A 6,196-nucleotide genomic window follows, 5' to 3' on the forward strand; every position below is an offset into this window, starting at 1 on the left:
AATAAAATGGGTATTGCGAAACATTTTGGGACTTTGATAAAGAATTTGATAAAAGACTTTGAATAAATGTATAAAATTTATTAAGTGACGTAACCTGGATTTATTTGATCAATAAAAATTTTAATTATAAAGGGAATACGAATTTATATATATAATTATTATACTCTTTTTGTATTTATATAATTATATAATGTTATATAATTATTAAACTATTATATTGTTTATTATAGTCTTGGTTCATATGAAGGAAATTAGTAAATTGGTAATTAATTAGAAATTAGTAATTTTATATAAATTTATGATTTATATAAAATTACTAATTTCTAATTAAATACTACGAAATCATAAAGATCATTTAAAATATATTGGAAAATAATTATTGTATTGGAGGATCTTAAACAGGTTGATGGTAAAATACTTATAATAAATAGAAAATAAAAAACGGAAATTATTAATTACTTAACTTAAATTTAATTTAATACGATTTAATCCAATACTCATATATATTTATAATTAAATTTAATAGTTTCTAATAGGTATGAATTTTTTATTATTAATATATTCAACTGATATGAAATTATAAAAAATATTTGAAATTTATTTGAAAGTAATTATTTGAGGATTGTAAACAGGTGAATATTTATTATGTAGAAAATGAAAAAAATTTAATTTATTAGTTATATAGATTTATATTAATTTACTGTAATTTAAATTCAGTAAAATATTTCTTTGGATATATATAAGTAGTGTATAAATAATAAATTAATTTATTATAAACCTCACAATTCAACTAGTTCGTAACATTCTTACCTTATTTTTTGACATCAAAGGAATTATATATCATAATTTTTTTGAAACATATCATTATTACTCATGCACGTTTATAATAGAATATAATTGTTTCTAGTAGTTAGAATTTTATTATTAATATATTTAATTAATAAGAAATTATAAAGAATATTTGAAATTTATTTTAAAGCAGAAACTTAAGGATCGAAACAGGTGTGTAATAAAATATATTTGTAGATCAGGAAATAAAACACTAAAATTATTAATTACATAACTTAAATTAATGACTCAAATTAAATTAAATTAAATTTAAATTCAATTATCTTTGGGTATAATTTGTATAAACAATACATTAATTAATAAACCTTGCAATTTAACTATTTCGTAACATTCTTATCTTATTCTTTCATACCGAAGTAGTTATATTTCATAAAATAAAATTTATTTGTAAATTACAACTTTCATTGTTATTATATAGTAATTATTAACTATACTTACTATTAGTAAATACCAACTAGTAACTATTGAATAATAAATTTGAAATTTACTTGAAAAAAATATTTTATATAAATTATAGGGGGTTAGTCAGACATCCATTATTTAGCTGAAAAAATAATGATAAAATTATTATAAAATTTGAATGAATAATTTTTCGTATTTATTACGTGTAAATATTTTTATACTCTTTTATCATACTCAATCAATAACCATTTATCACCAAAATAATCATGAGATTGATATGGAATATTTTCCCCCCATATGTCTCTCTCAATAAATCCTTGAATATGGATAAAAAAAATGAATAAAATGAATTTATTATGAAAAAAAAACTAGTTTTAACGGAACCGAAGCACAAAATTATGTGAATGGAAACTTCTGTGAAAGGGGATTCCCCGACTGGGCACCTTTATAGGTTCCACCTGCCCATGATCGCTCAAAACGGGAACTGATGAAGGGCGCAGTTACGCGATACCCTAGGTTGAATTATGTCTGTTAACGTTCGGAATATTACGTAATTAAGATGGAAATAAAATATAAAATAAATTAAGATTCCCAGAAACAGTGAAGAAAAAAAATGCAAAAAGTATTGGAAAATTAATTCAAAAAAAGGAAAAATAACAGCTTATGAGAAGAAATTATGAGAAAGTAATAAGAGAGAGAGAGAAATATACGCTATTCATAGGTCAAGGATTCGGGTCAAGATCGAATCGTTTTCTTGTTTTTTCAACACTTATCGAATAGTCTTTTCAAGAATTATTATTATTATGATTTTTTTTTATTTTTAGTCAACAACGACAATGAGCCAAACAATGTGCGAATATAATAATTACAATAACAACAATAGACAGGAAACGACTATTGCTGTGGATTAAATTACGTGTGTGACTTATAATCATGGAAACGTAGGTCACGGACAAAGAGACTACGTATTTTTAAATTTTATCGAAAACCTCTCTTGTACTTATAATAATACATACTTAATTATAAATTCAAATTTCGAGAGAGTAAAGTTTTGTTTCCACTTCGTATGAAATAGATGGCAGCACATGAAAGAATTTCTTTCTTTCAGTTATGTACTGTTGTTTTTATGATGAAATTTGATGAAATGAGATGCATTAGAATTTTTTTTCAAAAAAGATTGATTGTGTGTAATAAACAAAAATTAATTTGAAAACAAATTGTTTTTTCTTCAATATGTGTTCAATGATCCAAAATTTCTTAAAATGCGGGGAAAAAAACCGTCCTTATGAACATATTAGGGAATATCGTTTGCTGGAGGAAAATACGAGACATGGCAAATTATCGCCAGAAATGATTCCATAAGTAAGCAAAGTCATCAACTCGTGCCAAAATCATGGGCGCGGTAGCCCGGTCGATAAGATGCTCGCCTAAAGTACCAAAGGATGTTTAGAGGTATCGCGAGTTCGATACCTTGTCAGAAAACTTTCCTGTCACAGGGGTACAACATAAAACGGCGACTTGACCGCAGCAAAAAATTGCTACCGCAGGGAGTCCCCCATAGGTGTTTAATTGGAATTGTTGATCAATCGAACACGAGCATCGAGCACTCTGGGTGGTTCAGGGAGCACTGTGGTGCTCTCGAGCAACGAGTTGAAGATGCCTGCTTGGTTTATTTGCTCTTCCATAAGTGAAAAATGTCTAGCAAAAAGGACAGGGCCGCTCTTACACCACCTCCTACAGATAGAAGGCCTCTGCACTATTTGCCACAAACGTCATTCAGATTACCTAGTAAATTTGTCACATTTTGAAACACAGCATCCTATTTCGTTTCTTCTTATTTTGGCGTAGAATCTTCCTGATTGGCTCACAAATACGGCATAGTGATTGGATATGGGGCATAGAAATCGCCAATTCTGAGCCCGATCATTTCTTTTCCTCACAACGATGACACTGGCACGAGCAGGGAATTTTTGTTCCCTGAATATTCTGAGGAAAAATGGACTACTTACTGACGTCACAAGCTGAGTGCGGAGGCCTTCTATCTCTAGGAGGTGCTGGCTCTTACCAGACGCGGAGCCCTGCGTAAAAATAAACACGAGGCAGGCCCTTTCATGAGACCAATAATTTTCTCCGATTCCTTATTTACATTTTCGTAGTAGATTACCGTGAGTGCGGGGCCCCCGCAAAGAGCAGGACCCGTGTGTCCGTACCCTTAAATGCTTGATTTTTTTTTTCGAGCGGATAATTTTTTTTTCATAGTTAATGTCACGTATGGAAATCCAGAGAGAAAAATCATTAAAAAAATCTATTTCAAATTGTACAGGGTTTCAAAAAAGGACGTATAGAGCCAAAAAAATCACATAAAATAAATATATTTGAAAAGTAAAATATTACTTTTCAAATACTGTATATAACTACCTTCTTTGTGATTCAAACTACAGTATAAAAGAATAATTCGGATTGCAAACTTCAAGGTACTGAAAACGAAATGTGCAAACAAAACATTTCAACAAATTGACGAAATCACAGCCACACATGGTCTGCAACAAAGAGTTGTTATCATTGCAAATTGGGACATCCGCCAGCAACGGGCGCGGATCCAGGACGATGTGACGGGAGGGGCAAATTGTGTAGGTTCGTATGATCGTCCCGTATTTTACGGAACATACAAATTTTCCCATATTATTCGGCTCTTAGGAGGAGCGGTCGTTCCCCTCTCCCTCTCTAAATCCCTGCCTGAGCGAAGGCAGGCATCTTCAGCTGCGAGCGAAGTAGATGCAGGCATGTGCAGTTGCGATTGAAGCAGATACGAATGAGGCAGATATCTTTAGCAGCGAATGGAGCGAAAGTAGGCATCTTCAGCTTCGAACAGAATGAAGGCAGACATCTTCAGCTGCGAACGGAGTGGAGACATCAGCTACGTCTGAAGCCGAGGCAGATATTTTCAGCTGCGAATATGTAGAACTGAGGATGACATCCTGAGCTTCGAATGGAGCGGAAGCAGGCGAATCCAGGGTGATGTGCCGGAAAGGTGACTCAATATGTAGGGACATCAGATCATCCCGTACTTTACGAGACAGTTTTTCCCATATTATTCTGCTCTTAGGAGGAGCGATCTCCCCCCTCCCCTGGACCCGGGTTTGACCCAGCGAGTTCAGAATATAAAATGGACAGAATATGACCACCTTATATGCAAAGACAATTCTGCATTTTTATCTTAAAACTGCCTACAGTAATGAACGTTTAAAGGGCCCTTTGTTTGCACATATGCAAAGCTATGCATTTAGGGTTAAAAATATATCTGACTACAAGAAAATATACAGTGAGCTACATATATGAAGTACAAAAAAAAAATCGTGGTATTAATTGGATGACCATATTGAATCGAGTCAAAAAACGGGAAAATACGAAAGATCACAAATTTTCGCTAAATAAATTTGGCAATCGATAAAACTGCCGAAAATTTATAGCTGTTATGAAATAAATTCCAGAAACAAGGAGTCATTTGCCTTGTGCTCATCATCAGAGGCGGATTTGCCGCCCGTGGGCAACACGAATTTTGCCGCCCTTTTCTAATTTTCTTGACTACTACTTTCCTCGAATTCGCCACCCTGCGCTATAACTCCTTCCCCCTTCTCCCACTCCTGCAAGTACACTGTGTCTCTAAAGTCACTTTTTCCGTCATTTACATGCTTGCACACTGTTTTAGTCACTTACTGGTGGTCCCTCTCCCTGTTGGTCACTCATCTGGTCATTCACATGCTTGCTCACGCTCTATGTCACTCTTTTGGTGACTCACATGCTTGCTCACGCTCTATGTCACTCTTTTTGTCACTCACATGCTTGTACACTGTTTTAGTTACTCACATACTTTCTCCCGCTCCAAGGTCACTCACTGACCTGGTCCTAAGCACTGTAGGTCACTCGTCTGGTCATTCGCATGCTTGCTCATACTCTGAAGATCATTCGTTTGGTCATTCACACGTTTGCTCAAGCTCTGTAGGTCACTCGTTTAGTCATTCACATGCTCGCTCACTCTCTAAGTCACTTTTTTGGCCGCTCACGTGCTTTCACACTGTTTCAGTCACTCACATACTTGCACACGCTCCAAGTCACTCATTGAACTGGTCCTTCGTTCTGTAAGTCACTCGTTTAGCCATTCACACGATTACTCGTATTCTTAATCACGCTTCCGCTCACTCACATGCTTGCAAACTTACTTGGCAACTCTTTTGGCCACTCAGTGACTTAGTCCCTCGCTGCCTGGACCTAGGCAGATTTATTAAGGGTCATACAAATTTCGCCGCCTTTTTTCCCATTCTACTAATTTTCTTGGCCGCTCATCACTCAAATTCGCCGCCCCTTTGAGCTGTGGGCTATAGCCCAATTAGTGAGAGGAGCACACAAAAGAAGAAAAGAGAAGACACAAAACAGTGAATGAAATGTTTAAACTCCTCGGTGCTTGATACAAGAGAATGTGAATAAACTAGAAAACAACTCTTCCTAAGACATTCTGATTCTGGCATGCCTCGCTCCCATAGACACTAAAGATATATACTATTATAACTCTATGCTCGCTCCTGATGTATCACATGTGATACATGCCCCCTAAATTTCAAAAAATTTAAATGTCACTTTTCTATACTTCAAACTGTTCTAAACAACTAATCAAGTAACTTTTATAAAGTATAAGATTTATTTTTGTCTCGGGTCTCAAGAGGATAAACGCTATATTCACATTTTAATTTTCTTCCCAAATTTCTTTGAATTTGTGTCACACATGGCGGGGCAATCAAACACAAAATATTCTTATTTCACCGATTTTGTAATTGATTGAATCGTTCACTTCAGATGCTATAAAGTGATTTGGCGCTACACAACGGAAATGTTCTTGTCTTAAAATGAAAAAAAATTAAACAAAAAACAAAGCAGAGTCGAGAGAGTG

This window comes from Pholcus phalangioides, unplaced genomic scaffold (assembly GCF_987345545.1).
Source record: "Pholcus phalangioides strain wild (caught in Gottingen) unplaced genomic scaffold, Ppha-v1.0 ptg000037l_1, whole genome shotgun sequence".
Classification (NCBI taxonomy): Eukaryota; Metazoa; Arthropoda; class Arachnida; order Araneae; family Pholcidae; genus Pholcus; species Pholcus phalangioides.